The sequence below is a fragment of the Scyliorhinus torazame genome, chromosome 17, assembly GCF_047496885.1.
Source record: "Scyliorhinus torazame isolate Kashiwa2021f chromosome 17, sScyTor2.1, whole genome shotgun sequence".
Lineage (NCBI taxonomy): Eukaryota > Metazoa > Chordata > Chondrichthyes > Carcharhiniformes > Scyliorhinidae > Scyliorhinus > Scyliorhinus torazame.
Genome location: NC_092723.1, coordinates 5,599,369 through 5,612,450, shown reverse-complemented (window position 1 = coordinate 5,612,450; position 13,082 = coordinate 5,599,369). Strand labels below are relative to the sequence as shown.

Genomic DNA, 13,082 nt, shown 5'->3' with positions numbered 1-13,082 from the left:
GCCACATGTCCTCCATTGGCGTCAGCGCCTAGGCTCAGGAACGGAGAGCCCAGCCCATTGCCAGCCTCTGGGGCCTATATACTGATCCTTGCCATACCCCAGTCGCCACAGTGTGCCAATGTGAGAACGACCCCTTTATTCCGACACTCTGTTTTCTTCTGGTTAGCCAATCCTCAATCTGTGGCAGTGGACTGGAATCTCTGTAGCCCACCGTCGGGAGCAAGAATGGCGATCAGGCAGAGAATATTGGGTGAAGCAAATTCGGAATTTGCGCTCGGTGGCGGTTCCGACACGGTGTTGGTGGCGTTAGTGAGTTCAATGTCCCGTGCCGATGGGCCAAAACAAGCCCGTCATTTGGATGGATTTGAATGTCATTAGTGGATTGGACACCCCTCCACGATGTTACGTCCCTCTCAGGCGGGAGTCACACAGGCGTGAATTGGCGCAAGTATTTTCAAGTGGGGCCTGGGCACATGTTGATGGGGAAGCGAGAAGATAAATAAACTCTCTCAATGAGTTAGGACTGCGGGGGGTGGCTGCCCTTGGCCGCAGGGAGCAGCGGGGATGGCTTGGCACCTACTCCATCTATTCGGGATCGGGGTGTCCTGGCTCAGACTGCCATTGCTGCAGAATGCGATTTAATTCCATCCCTCTGGGGTGACACACTGGCTGTTCACGTGGCTGACTGCTCACTGTGTCCTGTACAGGCTCAGAGGGCCTCTGCTCCTGAGGGACCCCTCCCAACAGGCCCCTCTGGAAACCCTCAGACCCCAGCATCAATGGGATGGGCGTGGCCATGCTCAGTCACCGGCCCAACGGGTGTTGGCACCCTGTGCACACCTTCCAACAGCAGCCCCAGAGCACAGGGAGCAGGAGCTTGGCAGATCTCACCCCAAGCAATGGACACCTGCACCATGGCATTTGGCACCATCCTTGGCACACACAGCTCCACTCAGCCTAAAAGCCTCACCAGTGACACCATCAGCTCGGCCACCCCTCAGGATAACGAGATGTTTCTAAGCACCTAAGCACCTCTTGTCCATCGTGTCCCTGCTCCCATCATCCTGACCGTGGACAAGAAACCTGACCAGCTCGCTGTCACAACCTGTCCCACATCACATTGCAGCTAAGGTCCCAGCAAACGCACACTTCCCTCGTTCACTCCGCCTGTAGGACCTGCCCATGCAGAAACCTCGAAGCTTGATGGTGACTGGCAGCACACATTGCCCGTCTCCACCACACAACCTGCAACACACAGACCCACAGCAGACCCCCACTGGGGCAAACAGGACAGGGGCCACAGAGCCTATCACTGACACAGGTTGCGGCTGCCACCGGTACCCCTGTTGACAGAGAAAGGTGGTGAGGATCTCCACATCACAGGCTCGGTGCCACTCGTTCATGGGGACACTGGTGAAGTGTGGAGGCAACATATCGATGGGACAGGGTAAAGGATGCGGTTGGGGGGAGGTGTGAGAGTGCTGCAGCAGTACAGCTCAGGGTCACAATGTCAAGGCAATCCTCCTCTTGGTCCATTTCCGCCCACAGTCACCCCTCCTGAAGAGACGTGGATCTCTGAGTCCAGCCAGCTATGTTACTGTCATTGCGGATGCAGAGTGACTGGAGCACCAGGATCAGGTCAGGAGGACCCTGCATAAGGATAGCCTGCCTCACAAGAGGAGGGCCAGCCGGTGAGGCTAATATACCGGCTGTTCAAAATGCCGAGGAGGTGTGTGAAGGAGGCGCCGCATCAGAGCACATGTATACCGTCAGCACCTATCCTGCAAGGATCTGCTGGGCCACCTGTGCCAACGCCAACTCCGGCTCACCAGGGAGACCATGCACCACCTGTGACAGCTGGTAGCACTCCTGGCACAATGTGGGTTTGGAGCAAGGTACCCATTCCCGCTGGCCGTCAAGGTGATGGACACTCTGAACCTTTTTGCCTCTGACTGATTCCAGGGTTGAAGCAGGGGCCTGTGTGGGATCTCGCAAACATCCGCACACAGGTGCGTTAGCTCGCCTGGGCATCAGAATACCTTCAATTGGACCAGGCCCACCATGAAGCCTGGCCAAAGGAGATCATTGTGTGCCGGTCCTCCTGGTGAGGCTGGCAGCACTGACTGCCTCTGCCACTTCCTCCCAGGTGCTGTTCAGGAGGGCGGGTGTGAGTCTCCGCCCCCACCCTGGGGAAGGGGGTGTTCCTCCTCTCCTCAATGACGTTGAGCAATCGGTCCACTCCAGACTCCCGAAGTCAGGGGTAGGCCTTCTCTGAGCCATCTTCTTGGTTGGAATGAGGGTGTGTGGTGAGTGGGGGGGGGGGTCTAATAAACATCTCCAGCTTGCCAGGCTCTCTAACGCGAATTCCGGTCCCAGCGAATCCAACACCAGAGGGGTGGGAATGGTTTGCAGTTCACATCAGTAATGTGTGGGCCCATTCACATCTCTTGGACTTTCTTCAAACAGCGTCCCAGCAGGAAATGAATTGCACGCGTTTCAGACCTGGCGGGAACAATCTCCCAAATGGAGACCAGCTCAGTATGCTCCCTCCTATCATTGCGCTTTTATTTTGCTAATTAACCTCCAATGAGGGACTTTACCAAAAGATTTCTGAAAGTCCAAATATACTACGTCCATCAACTCTCCTTTATCTATTTTGTTGGTAAAATCTTCAAAAAAACTCCAGCAAGTTTGTCAAACATGATTTGCCATTCGTAAATCCACGCTGGTTGTGCCCAATATGATCATGATTGTCCAAGTGACTATTTATCACATCCTTTCTAATAGATTCCAGTAATTTCCCTGCCACTGATGTAAGGTTGAGGTGAGTTTGCAATGGTTTGTAGTTCCCTGTTTTCACTCTCCCTCCCTTCTTAAATACTGGGGTGACATTTGTTACCGTCCAATCATCAGGAACCATTCCAGAATCTATAGAGTTTTGGAAGATGGTTATCAATGCATCCACTATCTCTATGGTAAAACTTTTCAACACTCAGGGATGCATAATCTCAGAGCCCAGCGATTTATCGACTTTCAGTGCTATTCATTTCACCAATACAACCTTCTTACTTATTCTAATTTACTTCAACTTTGCATCCTCCCTCGCCCCTTGGATCTCTGCATCTGGGATCTTCCCTGTATCTCCTTTACTGAAAACAGACACAAATAGTTTTCCTGCCATTTCTTCCTTCCCCATTGTGAATTCTCCTGTCTCTGTCTGAAGACCCGTGAGGAGATGGTGGAGGAGCTTCCATCGCCGCAGCAGTTGGGGGTGGTTATGCCAATGGTGGAGGGACAGAGGAGAGGATTTCCCCATCGCAGGGATCTTGAGAGATGTTTACAGATGGCAGAAGTTGCTGCTCATCCTCCGCCACGAGGATTGATTGGTCTTCCCTGTCTTTCTTTGACCTCCAGGAAGTGGCTCAGTGCCCAGGCTTCCGGTCCTCCCTGTTTTTGCGCCTCTGAGCTGTGCAGGTGGTTGCCATCCCCTTCCAGGTCACGGCCAATGATTATGGCCCCTGGGTGTCCTGCCCTTCAGCTCTGATTGGGTGGCAGAAATGACAATCCGGTGAGGTCGTGGGCTTAAAGCTCACCCTGCAGCCATTAATTGGGCTATTCACGTTTTATACAGCCTATAATGAAGGTTTTGGCTCTCCACCCACTTCTGGCTGTGAATCCCACCAGGGTCTGGGGTCCAGGGGCTCCTGATGTGGCCGGGGGTGAATGTGCAGCGCAAGTCTCTCCAGCCCAACTGGCTCACTGGATGGCACTTTGAGAGATGACAGGGTGTGTAAGAGTGGAGGAGGCTTGGGGAATTTGAGGGAGCCAGGATGGCAACCTGAACTGATTGTCGGTCTATCTCCTTCGCCAATTCCTTACAGATACCAATTTGCATAGTGGGTGCTGTGGGTCCCCCTCCTGCTGCCCTCGCGATGCTGGTGGAAGCACATGCGTTCAGGCGCCGGAGAAGGCAGCAGCGACAACTCGGGGGGGGGGGGGGGATCACTCCAAACAGTTGCCGCGGCGGCAGTGAAACTGCGAGAGTGCAATAGAGTCTTTACAGAAGTGGGTTGTGAGGAAGCGTAGTCAAGGTTAGCGAGGTAACCACCTTTAACCAGTACGGAGGCAGAGAAAAATGGGAGGGGAGGTGAGAAGAAAAGGGAATGTCTGCTCGGGTGGAAAGCAGGAGCGAGTAAATGGCAAAAATGTCTCTGGGGCGGACTCGGAGTGGGGGAGCAGCGGAGCTGTAATTATTAAAAACCTCAGCTCGGGGACTTCACTGAAGCTGAAAAATAACAGAGAAAGTGATGTCACAGGAAAGCTGTGACCTGATTGGCTGGTAGGGAATCTGCACTAAATTTGAAAAAATAAAACGGAAAAGCTGATTAATTAACTAAGTAGAGATGGTTGGGCAGATGATGTGCTGTTGCTGCATGCCGTGGGAGCTGGCAGATCCCATCGCGAGCTGCAGTGACCACAAGGTAGCACAGGGTAGCACTGTGGCTTCATAGCGCCAGGGTCCCAGGTTCGATTCCCCGCTGAGTCACTGTCTGTGCGGAGTCTGCACATCCTCCCCGTGTCTGCGTGGGTTTCCTCCGGGTGCTCCGGTTTCCTCCCACAGACGTACAGGTTAGGTGGATTGGCCATGATAAATTGCCCTTGGTGAGTAAAAAGGTGAGGTGGGGTTATTGGGTTACGGGGATAGGGTGGAAGTGAGGGTTTAAGTGGGTCGGTGCAGACTCGATGGGCCGAATGCCCTCTGTCGGCATTTATGTTCTATCTGCACCAAGTGTCTGTTGCTCGAGGAATTTCGGCTCCGAGTCGATGAGCTGGAATCTGAGCCTCAGACACTGCGGCACATCCGGGATGGGAGAGTTACCTGGACGCTTTGTATCAGGTGGATGTCACATCCTGGAGATTAAGGCCCTCAAACTCTGCCAGTGGTCAGGGACAGCAGGGTGTGACTATGAGTAAGGCCGGTAGAGGAATCCTAAATTCAGAAATGGTGGAGCCTCAGCTCTTGACCTTGTGCAATAGGTACTCGGTACTTGCTCCCTGTGTGGATGAGGAAAAGGGCTGTAGGGAGGATGAAGTTAGCTGGTCACTCCACTGTACAGGAGACCATTCATGAGGGGGAGCTGAAAGACAAGTGGTAACGGCAGGAGATTCTACAATTAGAGGAATTGATAGCATCCTTTGTAAGCAGGACCGAGAGTCCCGCAAGGTGCATTGCCTACCCTGTGCCAGGATGAAGGGGTTGGAGGGGGAGAATCCAGTTGTGGTCCACTTTGGGACAAACATGACAGGAAAGACTAGGAAAAAGGGCCTGTTTGGGGAATGGCAGGAACTAGGAAGAAAATGAAGGAACAGGTCCGCATCTCGGGATTATTGCCCAAACCACATGCAAATTGGCAAAGAGATCAGGAAATTAGGGAAGTAAACACGTGGCTAATGGAGTGGTGCGGGAAAGAGGGACTCCATTTCATGGGTCACTGACATCAGTATTGAGAAAGGAGGGATCTATACCATTGGGACAGTTTCCACCTGAACTGATCTGGGACCCAGTGTTCCAACGAAAAGGATAATTAGGGTGGGCACAAGGATTTTAAACTCGCAAATATGGGGGAGGGGAGGCCTCAGGGGAACTCAATGCATTTCCAAAAACAAGCAGCAGGGGAGAGAGTAAAGAAATAGTCAGGAACCAACTTCAGGAACTACAGCTAATGGCAAATCTACAAGACGTATGCTGGTTAAACATGAAAAGAAAACTAAAATAATAAACAAGCAAATAAAACACCAGTGCTAAGGGACAGCCCAGTGAAGAGTTCTATCTACTAATGCACGGAGTGTGAAGAATAAACTAGATTAGCTGCAGGGGCGAATTCAAATTGAAGATTATGATGTATTACAGAGACATGGCTGCATGATGATCCGGACTGGGGACTAAATATACCCGGTTATGACGTTTACAGGAGGGACAGGGAAGGTGGCAGAGGGGGTGGAGTAGCCTTACTGATTAGAAATACTATCACCTCAATGGTGAGGGAGGATAGAATGAGGGGAAAGCATCCAGTGGAGACCATATGAGGGGGCTGGTTTAGCTCAGTGGGCTAGACAGCTGGTTTGTGATGCAGAACAAGGCCAGCAGCACGGGTTCAATTCCCGTACCAGCTTACCCGAACAGGCACCGGAATGTGGCGACTAGGGGCTTTTCACAGTGACGTCATTGCAGTATTAATGTAAGCCTACTTGTGGCAATAAAAATATTATTATTATTATATGGGTGGAACTGAGGAGTAAAAAGGAATCTAAAACTGTAATGGGCGTTGTGTATCAACCCCCTGGTAGCAGTTCTGAGGTGTTAAATTGTATAAAGACAGAAATGAGACAAGTGTGTAGCAAAGGCAGAGTAGTATTAATGGGGGATTTCAACTTACACACAGATTGGGAGAGGCAGACAAGCACCTGTCAAGATGGTAGTGAATTTATGGAATGTGTCTGGGATAGTTTCCTGCAGTAATGTGTTCTGGATGCAACAAGGGGGCAGGCAATATTAGTTCTGAGTGATGAGCCCAGTTTAATTAGTAGCCTAACTGTGCGCGAACATTTATCAAATAGTGATCCCAACATGATTGAATTCAGTGTAATGTTTGAAAGTGAAAAGCAAGATTCAGATACTAGAATTTTAGACTTGGGTGAGACTGACTTCAATGGATGAGACAGAGACTGTCGACGATAAACTGGGAAGATCTGTCAATGGGTCTACTGACTGAAGATCAGTGGAGAATATTTAAAGAAACATTTAACGAGATACAGAGCGAGTATATACCCCTGAGAGGAAAAAGCTCCACTTCACAAAAAAGGTTAGCCATGGCCAACTAGCCATGGACAACTGAAGAGGTTGGGGGCAGCATAAATCTGAAAAAAAGGACTTACAAAAATGCAAAACATAGCATAGATCCAGACAAATGGGATAGATACAGAGACCAGCAGAGGGTCACAAAGCAGCTTATAAGTGCTACTAAAACGGATTCTGAAAGGAAACTTTACAAGGGGCATCAAAATCAATAAGATGAAATGTTATAGTTACACAAAGGGACAGCGGGAGGTGAGGAGCATTGTAGCTAAAAGCTGAAAAGGGAGATATTGTCGGTGATAATGGGAAATGGCAGAAATGTTGAACAATTACTTTGCCTCAGTATTTACAGTAGAAAAGGAGAATAACTTGCTGGAAGACCCGAAAAAATTAATAGTTGATAGAGAATAGGTGCTTAATACAATTAACGTGAGTACAGCATCAGTAACTAGGAAATTAATGGAACTAAAGAGTGACAAATCCCCAGGACCCAACGGTGTCCATCCGAGGGTGTTAAAGGAAGTAAAGGAGCACATTGTAGATGCCCTCACTACAATCTTCCAGAGTTCCCTAGATTCAGGAGTAGTCCCTCTGGAATAGAAAATTGCTCATGTCATTCCACTTTTTAACAATGGTGAAAGGGCAAAACCAGGGAATTACAGACCAGTTAAGTTGAATATCTGTGGTGGGAAAATTGATAGAGTTTATGATCAGGGATAGGATAACAGAACACCTTGAAAACATTTGGTCAATCAGGAAGAGACAGTATGAATTTGTGAAGGGAAGATTTTTTCTGACTAATCTTACCTGAACTTTTTGAAGAAGTGACTAAAGTAGTGGACACGGGAATGTCTATGGATGTTATTTATATGGACTTCCAGGAGGCATTTGATAAAGTCCCATACAAGAGACTGTTAACTAAGGTGGAGGCCCATGGAGTTGAGGGCAAATTATTGACCTGGTCAGGAAATTGGTTGAGTGGCAGGCAACAGAAAGTGGGGATAATGGATAATTACTCGAATTGGCAGGAGGTGACTAATGTGTACCACAGGAATCTGCGTTGGGGCCTCGATTAGTCACACTATTCATTAATGACTTGGATAATGGCGTAGAATGTCATATATCCAAATTTGGTGATGATACAAAGTTAGGCGGCACTGTAGACAGCCTAGATGATAGCATAAAATTGCAAGGAAATAGCGACAGACTAGGTAAATGGTCAAAATTGTGGCAGATGGAAATCAATGGAAGAAAGTGAGATGATCCTTTTGGACCAAAAAAGAATAGAGCAGAGTGCTTGCTGAATGGAAAGAGGTTAAGAACTGTGGGTGTCCAAAGAGACTTGGGGATTCAGGTGCATAAGATCCTTAAAATGCCACAAACAAGAGCCTAAAATAATCAAAAAGGCTAATGGAAGGCTAGCCTTGAGATCTAGAGGACCAGAATATAAAGACACAGGGGTTATGCTGCAGCTTTACACAACCCTGGTTAGACCCCACTCGGGATCACTGTGAGCAGGTATGGGCACCACACCATGGGAAGGATATTTTGGCCTTAGAGGGAGAGTAATGTAGGTTAACAAAATTCTACTTGGTTTACAGGGATTTTGTTTTTTTCTTAAATTTAGATTACCCAATTATTTTTTCCAATTAAGGGGCAATTTAGCGTGGCCAGTCCACCTACCCTGCACATTTTTGGGTTGTGGGGGCGAAACCCACGCAGACAATGTGAAAACTCCACACGGACAGTGACCCGGGGCCGGGATCGAACCTGGGCCCTCAGCGCCGTGAGGCAGCAGTGCTAACCCACTAGGCCACCGTGCTGCCCTGGTTTACAGGGATTGAGTTACAAAGCGAGATTACTCAAATTAGACCTGTTTTCACTAGAATTTAGAAGACTAAGGGGTGATCTGATCAAGTATTCAAGATATTAATAGGGAAAGACAGGGTGGATAAAGATAAACTATTTACACTGGTTGGAGATTCTAAAACTAGGGGCATCGTCTAAAAATTAGGGTCAGACCGTTCAGGAGAGATGTTGGGAAGAACTTCTTCACTCAAAGGGTGGTAGAGGTTTGGAACTCTCTCCCACACACAGCAGTTGAAGCTGGAACAGTTGTTAATGTTAAATCGGAGATAGATTTTTGTTAAGCAAAGATATTAAGGGATATGGCCCACGGGCAGGTAGATGGAATTAGGTCACAGATCAGACATGATCTCACTGACTGGGGGGACAGGCTCGAGGGGCTGAATGGCCTTCTCCTGTTCCTACGAACGATGGTGCAAGAAGAGGGTGACAATGGAACAGATAATGATTGGCTGAAGTGAGACAGAATGGAGCCACAATCAGGATGTGTGAGTAACTTTTCAATGGTTAGATGGACTTGGATGGCCTTAATCTCGTTAACCTTTAACAATTTATATTTGGGTGATGTGACATTTGGTAGCTGGAAGGTTACACCTCACTCTGGGCAGTGGACGTGTACGATAACGGTTGGCTGAAATGAGACAGATTGGAGCCAATGAGTTTTGACTGATGCGGATCCGAGGACAGGCGTGGGTAAACAACCAGAAGAAAAATGATATAAACGAATAGAAGCAAACGCAGCGGATTGAACACGACCTGCTCCTGCCATGCTGCCCTGCTGCCCCGAAACCCGGACCTGGGATAACTGACCTTGATTCAGGTAATTATTGGTTAATTACTGTGAATATGATTGAATTTGTTGGACCCAGAAATTAATTGTGAAACTGCAATGACCTGATTGCCAAGAGGCATCTCCTCCAAGCTCAACAACAACTTACCTATTGATCCTGGCTCTGGGGGGACATTTCATACCAGCGCCTACAGAAGCAGCGTCTCTGCGTAACTACTTCAACAACAAGAACAGAAACTTGAACATGACAAATGAAGTTGAAATTTGCTTGAAATCATTCCTCATTGGATTCTGACTTTGGGCTCTGGAATTCACATGAACCAGCTTTCAATATATTCAGGTCCTTGTATCTCTGTCCCCCATCCTCCTGACTGCAGTGATCTCTGTATGTACATGTACACAAGGGGTTAATGTGTAATCAGCAGCACCACATGATCACTAGAGGGCCGGACCAACAGGGGTATAAAAGGCAGCCACATTGTGTGTGTCTCTCTCTCTCTCGGGTGCACTGTGACCAGGACAATATCAGAATAGTTCAGATGGCTAGTGGAGTTACGTATAGTTATTGCAGTTAGATCTTGTTAACCTTATCACTAGTATCAAAGTTAAAGTAAAGAACTCATGCACTTGTTGTTACAGTTACTCAATAAACCTTTGTTGTTACTGGACGATTTCGACTCTTCTTCATCGAGATTCAGAAGACCTCACCATCAACCAAGGATTGAGTAGCACGAGTTACCTACCACACAGGTAACACGACATTGACCTCCGCGCTTTAGTGTGTGTGGATGTATGTGTGTGTGTGTGTGCGTATGGATGTGTGTGGATGTATGTGTGCGTATGGGTGTGTGTGGATGTATGTGTGTGTGTGTGTGCGTATGGGTGTGTGTGGAGTGGAATGTTGCTCACCCTTTTTTTGAGACCTAAAGATATAGGAGCAGATTTAGGCCACTTGGCCCATCGAGTCTGCTCCGCCATTCGATCATGGCTGATTTCATCCTGGCTTTAACTGCATCGACCTGCACGTTCTCCGTAACCTTTCAAACCATTACCAATTAAAAATCTGTCTAACTTCTCCTTAAATTTAGTCAATGTCCCAGCATCCATGGCATTCTGGGGTAGCAAATTCCTCAGATTCACAACCCTTTGGGTGAAGTAGTTTTGCCTCAACTCTGTTTTAAATTGGCTACCTCTTATCTGGAGACTATGACCTTTGGCTTTAGAGTGTGTAAAATAAAATACACTTCTGAGTTATTCCTAACTATTCCTTAAGTTTGCTGTGGAGTTTTAGTCAAAATGGATCACAAAACCCCAAAGGCTTGGGATAGCACAGCAACTTTAAAAACTAGTTCAAACCACCTTCTGCTTGTGGACAGAGGGTGTCTATGCAGTTTGACTGTCTCACTCCTGTCCAAAACTGAAGTAATAAGCCAATTGTTGGTCTGATGAAATCTCATACTTTATTACTCAACTTTATGTAATGTTCATGCAAAAAATCACCTCAGACAGTTAGGATCTTGTGATACATTCCTGCAATTTGATTGTTAATCCCACTGCTGTCAATGACATTCTTCTTCTGTGTCTTGTGTATAAATATTAGGAAGCATGGTAAATATTCAGCAGAGGCGACTCAACTATAGCATATTAATAAACAACTGCAGCTCTGCTGTCTTTATGGGTCACCTGTATCTCACCAGTATTACTGTTACAACCAGGTGAGATGGAGTGACCTGGACTCTCATTTCTATTTAACTCTCTGGATTGGCCACAAGAAAACATTTCAAAAATTGTCTTTTCCCCATGAAAGCCTTTTTCCAAACCAAATGTATTTATTTGTTAATAAGGACCCTATCATGCTAAGTCAAAGAAGGAGGAAGTTTATTAGCTACTGACCGCGAGACAAATTCCTGACTTCAGGTTGATATTTTTCAATTGGCCGTTGTACAGCTCTCTTTGATGTTGGACAGTGCAGTCCCCAGTTAGTAGATCCTCAGAGATAAAGAACATTTATTCCTGTTTAATGCTGGGCCCAACATCACCACTGCAGTTTGGGGATCTATATATAACACCCAAAAATGTTTTTTGCCCTTTGGTGTTTCTGAGTTCTACCCATACAGCTTCCACATTGTCGGAAACATAATCCTTCCTCATTGTTGTGCTAGTCTCCTCTTTAACCAGCAATGCAACTCCACCACCTTTTCCGTTTTGTCTGAGCTTTCTAAGTACTGAATACTCTGGGACGTTCAGTTCCACCATTCAGTTTCCCCAAACTGAAAAGTGGCTTCTTTTGTTCTGAGATCACAGACAGACACATGGGCGGGATTGTCTGGACTTCGACACCGAAATCGCGTTCGGCGAATGGCCGGAGAATCCACGTTGGTGCCGATATCGGGGGCTTTTGCAATGCTCCCCCCCTCCAAAATGGCATTCTCGCCACACGCCGTCGGGACGGCCTCAGGACATCACCTGAGGTCCTCCCCCAATGCTCCACCCCCGATGGGCCAAAATCCCGATGGCGTGGGACACGTGTGCTATTTTCTTTCTGGGAACACGGTGTGGCGGCTGCAGACTAAGTCCAGTGCTGCCTCAGTCGGGTGGGAGCCGTTCCGCGGGCAGGGGGGACTTTGGCAGGGTTGGGGCGATGGTAGGCGATGGTCCGGGGTGCCGAGGGGGGTTACTGAGGGGCATTATTTGGCAGGCTGGGTCCGCGTGTGGCCGGCACCATGTTGCACGGCGCGGCCGCTGCAGTCCGCCGCCGTGTGCATGTGCGGCAATGGACCTGGCAATTCTCCAGCCGTATCCGCAGCTGGAGCCAGGGGTTCTTCGTGCGTGCCTGCTAGCCCCCCGCCAGATGGGGGATCAGTGCAGCTTTTGCGCCGTTTTCTCAGGTATAAAACGGCACTGTTCCCCGCCAGCATCAGCACATAGTATCCCAAACAGAGAATCCAGCCCATAAACTCAGTAACTGAAGAATCGTGCTTAGCCAAGGTCCAGTTTTAAATTTAGAGATAGCAATGAGTACACAGATATAGTTCATTAAAATATACAGTGTGTCGTCTCACTGCCTCACAAATAACTGCTCCTTTCTTGCTGCTTAGTAACACGTCCATGACAACCTTACGCAGCTCATCGCATGACATTTGCGCCTTACAATTAGGAATGTGTCAGAGAATTGGATAATTATATTGGATCCAGGATCAAACTGAAACACTTGCATTGGTATTTGCATCCAGCTCACTTAATTTATCCTGTATCCTCACAGGATCATCTTAGGTTTGGAAGTTGGTGGAATAAATATTCAAATGAGAAAGATAGACGTGGGTTTGGGAGGCAACAGTACTGAGAGGGGCTTGGGAGAGGAAGTGGAGATTGGTAACTTGAAGGGACTGAGAGACTGCGGATAATGATGGTGTTTTGGAAAAGGAAGAAACAGAACCTGAGGGGAAAGAGCCATTGATAATGTCAGAGTGCACATGAGCTGGGCAGGAAAGCTGGTGACTGTTCCCAAAAGACAGAAAGGGGACTAAGAAAAGTGATTGGCAGAGAAACCAAGAGCCAGACTCAAACAGG

At 48.0% G+C, this 13,082-nt stretch overlaps 1 protein-coding gene across 3 annotated transcripts in view; it reads left to right on the top strand.

Annotated features, from left to right (window-relative positions):
• Positions 1 to 9,461: 9,461 nt before the first annotated feature.
• Positions 9,462 to 13,082, top strand: part of LOC140393662 (acidic mammalian chitinase-like) — a 47,829-nt gene continuing 44,208 nt past the window's right edge. Inside the window, exons 1-2 of one of the 3 annotated variants that reach the window (XM_072479947.1) lie at positions 9,462 to 9,542; positions 10,152 to 10,262. The gene's annotated coding sequence lies outside the window, so the exon portion shown is untranslated. Of the gene's footprint in view, positions 9,543 to 9,762; positions 9,853 to 10,034; positions 10,263 to 13,082 lie in introns of those variants that run through there. The other 2 variants (XM_072479948.1, XM_072479946.1) reach the window with 2 other exon arrangements.